The following is a 12,535-nucleotide window of genomic DNA, read 5'->3' as shown; positions in this document are numbered from 1 at the left end:
GCGACATCGCTAGCGGTTGCTAGCGATGTCACGAGCGACAGCACCCGCCCCCGTCGTTCGTGCGACATGTGGTGATCGCTGCCGTAGCGAACAATATCGCTATGGCAGCATCACACGCACATACCTGTTCAGCGACATAGCTGTTGCTGCCGAACAATCCCTCCTTCAAGGGGCAGGTGCGTTCGGCGTCACAGCGGCGTCACAAAACGGCAGCCCAATAGAAGAGTAGCGGAGGAGATGAGCGGCCGTAAAATGCCGCCCACCTCCTTACTTCCTCCTTTCCAATGGACGCAGGTAGGATGATGTTTGTCGTTCCTGCGGTGTCACACACAGCGATGTGTGGTAACGCAGGAACGACGAACAACCTGCGGAATGAAACACCAACGACATTATGATTTGGAGCGATGTGTCAACGATTTTTGCCGTTTTTGCGATCGTTGATCATCGCTTCTAGCTGTCACACGCTGCGATGTCGCTACCGACGCCGGATGTGCGTCACAAACATTGTGACCACCGACGATATATTGTTAGCGATGTCGCAGCGTGTAAAGCACCCTTAAGGCCTCTTTCACACGTCCGTGAAAATCATGCACGTTTTTCACGGACGTGTCAAAGGTGCGTATTGTCCTCCATGTGCCATTTTTATGGCACACATGTGTTCTCCGTGTGTTATCCATGATAACACACGCAGAACGGAAACTTTCTGCTCACCCGTCCCTGGCGTTGCTGTCTGTGGTGCTGATCTTCGGTCTCCGGTCCTGCCGACTCCCCGCTGCTGCTTCTGCCCGCAGTGGAGTGAATATGCAATGATCATAATGAGCGGGGGTCGGGGTCGGAATCAAGTGACAGCAGCGGCAGAGACTGCAGTGCTGGAGAAGGTGAGTATAGATTTTTTTTTTTTTTACAAACACCTGTGTTTTCTCCGGTGCGTGTCACATGGATCACCTCCGTGTGGTCCGTGTGCGGGCCGTGTGACTCACGTGACACCGGAGAAAAACGGAAATGTCTACGAGTGGAGCACATGGGCACACGTATGCTCCGCACGTACACACGGTCCATAGCAAAGCACGCATGTGTGCGCAGACCCATTGATTTTAATGGGTCTACGTGTGCGCATGTCTCCGGTACGTGAGGAAACGGACCAAACACGGAGACACGGACGTGTGAAGGAGGCCTGAAGCATGGACTGATTGTGGCTCTCACGACCTGAGCATGACAGCTTTATATATTTCTATGGAGCTATCAGGCTTGGGTCGGGAGACCAGCGGCCAGTGTGTACATAGCTGTCTGAGATCGGCCTGAAGTCCACAGACATCTTTATATGCAGTAATGGTAAGCGTGCAAATCACCACACAGCCACTTCAGCCACATACAGCATAAACATCTCCAGACAGCATCACAGAATAATGTAATTTTTTTTAAATTGTCATCTCAGGATGACACATCTGCAAATAAAAGAGAAATAATGTGTTATGATTTTGTATACAGTTAGGTCCAGAAATATTTGGACAGTGACACAATTTTCGCGAGTTGGGCTCTGCATGCCACCACATTGGATTTGAAATGAAACCTCCACAACAGAATTCAAGTGCAGATTGTAACGTTTAATTTGAAGGTTTGAACAAAAATATCTGATAGAAATTGTAGGAATTGTACACATTTCTTTACAAACACTCCACATTTTAGGAGGTCAAAAGTAATTGGACAAATAAACCAAACCCCAAAAAAAAATTTTAGTTTCAATATTTTGTTGCGAATCCTTTGGAGGCAATCACTGCCTTAAGTCTGGAACCCATGGACATCACCAAACGCTGGGTTTCCTCCATCTTAATGCTTTGCCAGGCCTTTACAGCCGCAGCATTCAGGTCTTGCTTGTTTGTGGGTCTTTCCGTCTTAAGTCTGGATTTGAGCAAGTGAAATGCATGCTCAATTGGGTTAAGATCTGGTGATTGACTTGGCCATTGCAGAATGTTCCACTTTTTTGCACTCATGAACTCCTGGGTAGCTTTGGCTGTATGCTTGGGGTCATTGTCCATCTGTTCTATGAAGCGCCGTCTGATCAACTTTGTGGCATTTGGCTGAATCTGGGCTGAAAGTATATCCCGGTACACTTCAGAATTCATCCGGGTACTCTTGTCTGCTGTTATGTCATCAATAAACACAAGTGACCCAGTGCCATTGAAAGCCATGCATGCCCATGCCATCACGTTGCCTCCACCATGTTTTACAGAGGATGTGGTGTGCCTTGGATCATGTGCCGTTCCCTTTCTTCTCCAAACTTTTTTCTTCCCATCATTCTGGTACAGGTTGATCTTGGCCTCATCTGTCAATAGAATACTTTTCCAGAACTGAGCTGGCTTCGTGAGGTGTTTTTCAGCAAATTTAACTCTGGCCTGTCTATTTTTGGAATTGATGAATGGTTTGCATCTAGATGTGAACCCTTTGTATTTACTTTCATGGAGTCTTCTCTTTACTGTTGACTTAGAGACAGATACACCTACTTCACTGAGAGTGTTCTGGACTTCAGTTGATGTTGTGAATGGGTTCTTCTTCACCAAAGAAAGTATGCGGCGATCATCCACCACTGTTGTCATCCGTGGACGCCCAGGCCTTTTTGAGTTCCCAAGCTCACCAGTCAATTCCATTTTTCTCAGAATGTACCCGACTGTTGATTTTGCTACTCCAAGCATGTCTGCTATCTCTCTGATGGATTTTTTCTTTTTTTTCAGCCTCAGGATGTTCTGCTTCACCTCAATTGAGAGTTCCTTAGACCGCATGTTGTCTGGTCACAGCAACAGCTTCAAAATGCAAAACCACACACCTGTAATCAACCCCAGACCTTTTAACTACTTCATTGATTACAGGTTAACGAGGGAGACGCCTTCAATGTTAATTGCAACCCTTAGAGTCCCTTGTCCAATTACTTTTGGTCCCTTGAAAAAGAGGAGGCTATGCATTACAGAGCTATGATTCCTAAACCCTTTCTCCGATTTGGATGTGAAAACTCTCATATTGCAGCTGGGAGTGTGCACTTTCAGCCCATATTATATATATAATTGTATTTCTGAACATGTTTTTGTAAACAGCTAAAATAACAAAACTTGTGTCACTGTCCAAATATTTCTGGACCTAACTGTATATTGGATAGACAATGCAGCAAGATGTGTATTTTAATATTGACAAAGTCAATAGACAGAGAGATATCATAGATTATCAGTTTAACTCATCTGTTTCAGTCTGTACAGCAAAGCTTCAAGATTTTTGTCAGTATTGGCATAAAAAATATATAATATGAACCTGTAAAAGGTATGTTCATATGATTATTATAAACTAATGTACATGTATGTTTTCTGATTATATATTCCTCTTCAGAATAAGGAGGTTGTTGAATGCTAAAATTAAAAGAGCAAGCAAAAAAAAAAAAAATGTTATATATACTGTATATAAATCTACATACAATAGATGAGCGAGTTTTTAAAAGACAAATTCATTTTAGACTCAGATTTTACAAAAAAAATTCAGATTCTCATAAATCTGTTTTTTTTTTTTTTGCAAATTGTCTCTCCAGAGAGGAAGGAGACGAGATCTAGCGTCACCTATTGGAAGTAGCAATCCTGAAAGTCAAAAGTGACCCTTTAACGAGCCTTTTCATATAACTAAAGGCCCCATCACACGCAGAGATAAATCTTTGGCAGATCTGTGGTTGCAGTGAAATCATGGACATATTGTTCCATTTGTACACAGCCACAAACCTGGCACTGATTTCCACAATTTCACTGCAACCACAGATCTGCCGCAGATTTATCTCTGTGTGTGACAGGGCCTTAAGGATTTATGCCAGATCAGAACCCCAATTCGCAGACACGGTGTTTCGGGGTGATTGCCCCTCGTCAGTGCAAAGTATGGGATCTGATCTGGCTGTATGAGAAGCTATAGTGGGGTCTAAGGGGAAAACGTTTCTCCTTGCAGAGTTCAGACAAACCGGTCTGGCAGCCAGTAAGGGGTCTTATAGCTGCAATGCCCCTCTGGGAAATACTTGAATTTGTCTCTCCAGGGAGGAAGGAGGGGAACTCTAGCACCACCTATTGGAAGTAGCAATATTAAAAGTCAAAATTGACCCTTTAACGAGCCTTTTCATATGACCAAGGATTTATGCCAGATCAGATCCCCAATTTGCAGACAAAGTGTTTCGGGGTGATTCACTTTAAACAAATTCATCAAGTTGTACACGGCCAGTAAATGACAAGCCAAGCATTTTTTTTTAAATGAAGGAATGAACTGTTATGCTGAACAAGACCCAAAGTTCCGGAAGACTACAGAAGAGATGATTGCACAATTTTTTTCATTGGTTAAGAAAGCAAACACTTCACAGCAACTTTCAGGATCTCAATACAGCACCCATTCCAATTGCTTGTTTAGTAGTGCATCCGTACATTGCGTGGTACCTATGAATGGTGCTGCAACCTCTCTCCAATACAAGATATAATGGTAAGTGCGCCCAGTGCCCCTTCTGCTTCGCATGCAGATGCCATAACTATGAAAATCTCAAGGTGCTATATTATACAGGAGACATTGACCATCGGCAAGTAACAAGAGAAAACTACTCAGTTAAATAGCCCAATCTGCCCAATCTGACCCTTATTGCCAGTCCTCCACAGGTGTGTGTCTTTCACTCCACACATCAACTGCACCGCCAGCACTGACCACAAGAGGGAGCCCCAAACTGGAAAACGTATTCACAACAAATATGTTTCCAAATCCCATTTTATAAAAAACCACAAACTGTAGATATGAAATTCAATGCATTGAAAATAATTTTCTTCTTAAATGCTGTCACACTGGGGACTAGGATGTGACTAGATAGGGACCCCTAAGCTGGCCCTCAGACTAGGCAGCACCCTGAGTTGACTCTCAACCCAGAGGTACACTTGATGATAGTCAGGTCTGGGCCCCCAGCTTGTCCCTATCACCTGAGACATGCAGTCTTAATAGAAAAAAAAATACTTGCTTATTCAATATGATGGCTGTCAAAGTATTATTTTGCAGTATTCAACCTCCAGTTGGCCAAAATGAAAAGCTTGTACAAAGTCTCAGGTCAACCTTGATATTTATTAAAAAAAAATAATTCTACAATTGAGGAAGTTTTTACTCATCAAATATATCAATGAACTTTTTGATATGGAAAAAACTTAACAGGTTGTCCAATGAAGAAAGTACATTTTAATTATTAAATCTTACAATAAAATATTGGAATAATAAATGTTATGTAAAAGCAGTAAAAAGCATATGGCCCAATAGTCTAATTTAAATATGTAATAAAGCATAAAAACCTTGAATAATACAGATGATAAAGTATGATGCAAAGAAATTCCTCCAAGGTACCCTCCATACACACGGGATGATGACCCTATTGAACGCTCTCAATACCCCCGACAAAGAATAGTGACCCCATTACAGTATGATTCTCCAACTGTAATCCCCACATAGCCCTTCATGCATTATAACTGTCTCAAAAAGTGCTCCATACAGTATAATGGGCCTACATAATCCTCCATACACTCTAACTGGGCCCTGCATTGCCTGGCATACAGTATAATGGCTCCACATAGTGCTCCATATAGTATATTGGGCACCCCACAGTGATCCGTACAGAATAACAGCCCCACACAATGCTCCATACAGAATAACGGCCACACATAGTGCTTCATACAGTATAATGGGCCCCAGATAGTGCTCCATAAAGCATAATAGCCCAACTTAGTGCTCCATGCAGTATATTGAGCACCCCATAATGCTCCATACAGTATATTGGGCACCCCACAGTGCTCCACATAGTATAATAGCCTCATATAGTGGTCTATACAGCATAAGGACCACACATAGTGCTCCATACAGCATAATGGTTGCACATGGTGCTCCATATAGTATAATGGCCCCTCAAAGTGCTCAATAGAGTATAATAGCCACACATAGTGTCCCATAAAGTATAATGGCCCCACATAGGGCACAGTACAATATAATAGCGCCAAATTGTGCTCCATACACTATAATGGACCAACATAGTGTCCTATACAGCATACTAGCCCCACATAGTGCTCCAAATAGTATATTGGGCACCCCACAGTGTTCCGAACATAATAATAGCCCGACACAATGCTCCATACAGTATAATAGCCACACATAGTGCTTCATACAGTATAAAGGGCCCCACATAGTGCTCCATACAGTATATTGAGCACTCCATAATGCTCCATACATTATATTGGGCACCCCACAGTGCTCTGTATAGTATAATAACCTCACATAGTGGTCCAGACAGCATAAGGACCGCACATAGTGCTTCGTACAGCATAATGGCTGCACATGGTGCTCCATAGAGTATTATGGCCTCTCATAGTGTTCCACACAGTATAATGGCCTTACATAGTGCACTATACAGTATAATGTGCCTCACAAAGTGCTCAGTAGAGTATAATAGCACCAATACTGCTTCATACAGTATAATGGCCAGACAGTGCACCATACAGTATAATGGGCCCACAAAGTGGTCCGTACATATAATAGGCCCCACATAGTTCTCCATACAGTATAATAGGCTGTGAAGATGTAATTTACCCTCTCACTGTATATGCTGTGATACTATGTCATGATATGTATATTTCCCTGGTTGTATTAGTTGTAATTCATGTATTTTCTTGGAGGAGCTACTGGTCTCAATGTGTCTCTCTCATACAATTGTAGTCTTGGCATCTAATGTGATTATGTAAATAGCCTGTTGTCTTCTATCCAGAGTTGTGTATCTAGTCTGTAATTGCATTGGCCAGTGAAGGAATAGTCATTGTTCTGCACAGCAGGGGATCCCTTCATCTACTGTGGCTGGCAGACATATTGGAGCCCTGTGATGGACCAAACCATTGATGATAGGATGTGTGACCCCTACCCCCTGAACAAACATGGTGGGCTGGTCAAGCAGCACAGACAATGCATTTCCCTTTTTGTAACTTCAGAGTGAGCTGAAACTAAAGAGAAGAAGGAGCCCCAGCCTGGGTGGCTGTGGACACGGACGGAGCTAGGCCTGTGTGGCGGCCCGTGGGATTGTGTGGAACTCTTTGGACTACTGTAAGGACGATTGCTTTGTTATCTGGTCCAAGGATTGTCGGGAAGGGCCCCCGAATCTGTTTTACGTGGACTTATCGTGTGCTGTTCCAGTGTTCTTGTGAATAAACCTGTTGGATCGTCCCTCGGCCTCGTCCATCCTTTGCTCTGTTGTACACTCCCGTCACAAACTGGTTGGCAGCGGTGGGATCAGAGCAGAAGGAATGGAGGACAATGGCTCAACATCAGGAACCAGCACTGCAGAGTACAAGACCTGGACTTTGGGGAGCCTGCAATCAAAGGCCCGTGAAGTAGGAGTTCGTTTCAAAGGACTCTCCAAGGAGCAGCTGATTGAGGCGCTAGAAGGAGTCTGCTCGCAAAATTACGTGGAGGAAGGATCCTCACAGCAAACGAAAGAAAGACGGCAGCCGGAGGTAAATACCCAAAAAAGTCAGTGGGTTGTGTGGTACGAGGAGGAGATGGCCTTGCTGGGAGAGGAGACCACCATAGAATATAAGATGGAGGTCATGCGTGGAGCTAAAGAGAAGGAGCGCAGGATGGAGGAGATGGCATTGCTGGATAAGCAGCTCGCTGTGGAAGCCGCGAGAGGTTCCAGACAGACTGTAACCCCATCACCCACCATGAGGGAACTTCCCAGTGTGTCCCGCAAAGACTTTAAGCTGTTTAATGAGGCTGCAGGCGACATTGAGGGCTTCTTCCAGGCCTTTGAGCATCAGTGTCGATTAATGGAAGTCCCGGACAGGGAGCGTGTCCGGCATCTGGTTGGGCTCCTAGAGGGGGGAGCTGCTGAAGCCTATAGAGCTATGGACCCTCGGTGGAACTGTGAGTATGCGGAGATTATTCTAGAACATTATGCTGTAACGCCAGACACTTACAGGACTCAGTTCCGTGCTTTAGCCTGTGATGGGGAAGTGTCTTTTAAGATATATGCTCATAGACTCAAACAAATATGTAATCGCTGGCTGGAGGCAGAGGAGACCTTATCTTGGAAGACCTTCCTCCAGGTCATCCTAAAAGAACAATTCTTTGCCCAGTGCCCCGCTGAGATCCGGGAATGGGTGCGTGAGAGAAAACCAGCGACAGTGGAGGAAGCTGCTGCTCTAGCTGATGAGGTGCTCACTATCAAGCCTCAGTGGAGGGTTCTGTTGGAGGATGGAGAGACGCCTAACAGCTCCACAACACCGGATGCCCCTAGTTATTCTGTCCCCATTGTTCCCCGTTCCTCTAAGCCACCACATGTTGATACCCGTGTTAATGTGCCTCCAGTTGCTTCTACTGCACTTTCTGGAATACGCCGGGGAGAGGAAGTAACAGAGCGCAGGTGTTATCTTTGTAGGCATCCCGGGCATTTGCAGGACTCATGCCCAGTCAGCCCATTGAGGAATCATCCTCAAACCCCTACAGCACCTTCAGGTGGGAGCCGGCCTCCAAGTTCCCCTACCCCTTACCCAAGAGGACGCCTTGGATGGAGGGAGACCCAGCTCAGATGCTATCAATGTGGACAGCCAGGGCATCGGCAAGTCTCCTGCCCAGCTGTTCAAATGAGGACTGATCCTGCACCCAATCGGATTGTTAATTATTTACAGCCCAGTGCCATGGAGGAAGATGTGGCACCGCTATGTGAGGACTGGGCTAGTGACTCAGCCCCCCATGTTGCACCACCAGGAGTTTACGGGGTGCAACCCGCAGTTATGACGACTTCTGCTCATCGAGGTAAGCACTTGCAGGAGGTTGTGCTGGATGGACAGAGACTTGTTGGATTTTGTGACTCGGGTGCTTTCCTCACACTGGCTGATCCCCGAGTGGTTCGGCCTGAGGCAATCCATAGAGGACCTGGGATTGTCATTGAACTGGCTGGTGGACAATGGAGGACTATTCCCACAGCCACTGTGGATCTGAACTTTGGTTTTGGGGTCAGGCGATGTGTGGTTGGGGTGATGGGTGATCTGCCTGCAGCTGTTCTCCTGGGCAATGATGTGGGAGAGCTACGATGCCAATTCGTGGCTGCATGAAGCCACATGTAAGTAACGCTCTGCCTGTGTGTACTTAACCAGTGACCTGTAGAGGTCCCTAGTACGTACACAAGTTGGGAGGGGGAGGGATTGTGAAGATGTAATTTACCCTCTCACTGTATATGCTGTGATACTATGTCATGATATGTATATTTCCCTGGTTGTATTAGTTGTAATTCATGTATTTTCTTGGAGGAGCTACTGGTCTCAATGTGTCTTTCTCATACAATTGTAGTCTTGGCATCTAATGTGATTATGTAAATAGCCTGTTGTCTTCTATCCAGAGTTGTGTATCTAGTCTGTAATTGCATTGGCCAGTGAAGGAATAGTCATTGTTCTGCACAGCAGGGGATCCCTTCATCTACTGTGGCTGGCAGACATATTGGAGCCCTGTGATGGACCAAACCATTGATGATAGGATGTGTGACCCCTACCCCCTGAACAAACATGGTGGGCTGGTCAAGCAGCACAGACAATGCATTTCCCTTTTTGTAACTTCAGAGTGAGCTGAAACTAAAGAGAAGAAGGAGCCCCAGCCTGGGTGGCTGTGGACACGGACGGAGCTAGGCCTGTGTGGCGGCCCGTGGGATTGTGTGGAACTCTTTGGACTACTGTAAGGACGATTGCTTTGTTATCTGGTCCAAGGATTGTCGGGAAGGGCCCCCGAATCTGTTTTACGTGGACTTATCGTGTGCTGTTCCAGTGTTCTTGTGAATAAACCTGTTGGATCGTCCCTCGGCCTCGTTCATCCTTTGCTCTGTTGTACAATCCCGTCACATAGGCCCCACTTTAAAAAAAAATAAACACCCCTGCCTGTTCCCCGCTGCTCCAGTCTCTTCATGGGTTCTTCAGATCTTCTGCACATCTTGGTACAGCTGGCACTTGTAATGAAATTATCACGCCAGCGTCAGATGACACTTTCTCCTCTATCATTGCTTTCAGTTGTATCGGCAACTAGGGTGCCAATATAGTTGAAAGTGCGGTGCTGGGTGAAATTATGATGCTGGGCGGGTGACACACACTCTGTCGGTGGCCAAATATCCTTGGAAGACCTGCCCATCATCGCGGGCCAAATATACTCACCTGCGGGCCAGATTTGTGCTGCGGGCCAGAGTGTGACATATGTGCGATAGACATTGTTATAAGGAGCATGGAGACTGTGGCTTCTTACTACAGAACTTCAGCCATTATGTGTGCCCCCAGAGCTATGAACAAAATTCTCTAACATTGCTTTAATGGGAGAACATCTTGTAGCAGAGGTTTCCAGATGAGCATGGTAATTCTTTTTGTTAGATTCTGTTGATATTTTAAGCAGTTTGTAATGCCGCATAGTAGTCCATGGACACAACATAACAGTTCTGTAAACTATGCAAGTTCTCCTTTTGTGGAAAAGCCCTTGAAAGGCTAGCACCCTTTTCATTAAAGGGCAGCCAAAATCAGTGACAGGATATCTCATTACTTACACTTCTATTACACTCAGAAATGCTGCAGCTTTTGGGTAGGTCTTCCCCGGCTTTCCTCATTTGGCTGGGCTTCATTGACAGGTCTGTCCTTATTTATGTATGCAGAGAAACCTACAAGCCAAGCCAAGTTGAGAGAAGTCCATGAAGAGAGGACCAGAGTAGATGAATGTTCTCCTTGTTCATGGTCCCGTTTTAAACTATGTTTTGTCTGAAAAGCTGGAACATTTAAGAGTAAAACAGATACACAAGAAATCAGGGAACTTGTTCATGATCTATTTTGCCTGTGGTTCACAGCACAAATTCCCTGACAGATTTACCATAAGGAATTCCCCTAAGTTGACCAGCTGGAATTTCTGCCAAACATCATTATAAGGTATATATTTCGAAATTCCTTTAGAGTATAGGACTTTCTCTCAAAGTCCGAGTAAAGAGTGGATTTACTCTTCATCTTTCTAACCTTTAATAGATGCTCATAATTGAAGGAAGTCTATGGTAAAGTGTCTTGATTTTGTGATAGAAGAGGGAAACTACTCCTCAGCATACAGTGCCTACAAGTAGTATTCAACCCCCTGCAGATTTAGCAGGTTTACACATTCGGAATTAACTTGGCATTGTGACATTTGGACTGTAGATCAGCCTGGATGTGTGAAATGCACTGCAGCAAAAAAGAATGTTATTAATGTTATTTCTTTTTTTTTTTTTTTTTTTTAAATTGTGAAAAGTTTATTCAGAGTGTCATTTATTATTCAACCCCTCAATCCACTAGAATTCTATTTGGTTCCCCTAAAGTATTAAGAAGTATTTCAGGCACAAAGAACAATGAGCTTCACATGTTTGGATTAATTATTTCTTTTTCCAGCCTTTTCTGACTAATTAAGACCCTCCCCAAACTTGTGAACAGCACTCATACTTGGTCAACATGGGAAAGACAAAGGAGCATTCCAAGGCCATCAGAGACAAGATCGTGGAGGGTCACAAGGCTGGCAAGGGGTACAAAACCCTTTCCAAGGAGTTGGACCTACCTGTCTCCACTGTTGGGAGCATCATCCGGAGGTTGAAGGCTTATGGAACTACTGTTAGCCTTCCACGGCCTGGACAGCCTTTGAAAGTTTCCACCCGTGCCGAGGCCAGGCTTGTCCGAAGAGTCAAGGCTAACCCAAGGACAACAAGGAAGGGGCTCTGGGAAGATCTCATGGCAGTGGGGACATTGTTTTCAGTCAATACCATAAGTAACGTACTCCACCGCAATGGTCTCCGTTCCAGACGAGCCCGTAAGGTACCTTTACATTCAAAGCGTCATGTCAAGGCTCGTCTACAGTTTGCTCATGATCACTTGGAGGACTCTGAGACAGACTGGTTCAAGGTTCTCTGGTCTGATGAGACCAAGCTCGAGATCTTTGGTGCCAACCACACACGTGACGTTTGGAGACTGGATGGCACTGCATACGACCCCAAGAATACCATCCCTACAGTCAAGCATGGTGGTGGCAGCATCATGCTGTGGGGCTGTTTCTCAGCCAAGGGGCCTGGCCATCTGGTCCGTATCCATGGGAAGATGGATAGCATGGCCTACCTGGAGATTTTGTCCAAGAACCTCCGCTCCTCCATCAAGGATCTTAAACGAAAGAGAACTGTGGAAAAAAAAGCGCAATAGGGTCTTACCCTTATAGGCACAGGGCAACGGAGGGGGGAGCAAAAATACTCACCAACTGCAGTTGTGAAAGTCACAACTACTGTAATCGCATGTAGAAATGGATCAAGGCAGCGGCAACCCAGTGGCTGATAACAGAGAGAATAATAGAAGAGGGTTTCTATACCGCGCCAAAGATCACAAGTCTGGGTGTCAGATTAATGAGGCTTTATTAAATCATAGGTCTACGCGTTTCAGGAGCTCTGCCCCCTTCCTCAGGACCATAGAATAGACCACATCAAATCTGTGATTTG

This window comes from Anomaloglossus baeobatrachus, chromosome 6 (assembly GCF_048569485.1).
Source record: "Anomaloglossus baeobatrachus isolate aAnoBae1 chromosome 6, aAnoBae1.hap1, whole genome shotgun sequence".
Taxonomy (NCBI): domain Eukaryota; kingdom Metazoa; phylum Chordata; class Amphibia; order Anura; family Aromobatidae; genus Anomaloglossus; species Anomaloglossus baeobatrachus.
Note: the sequence above shows the minus strand (reverse complement) of the source record.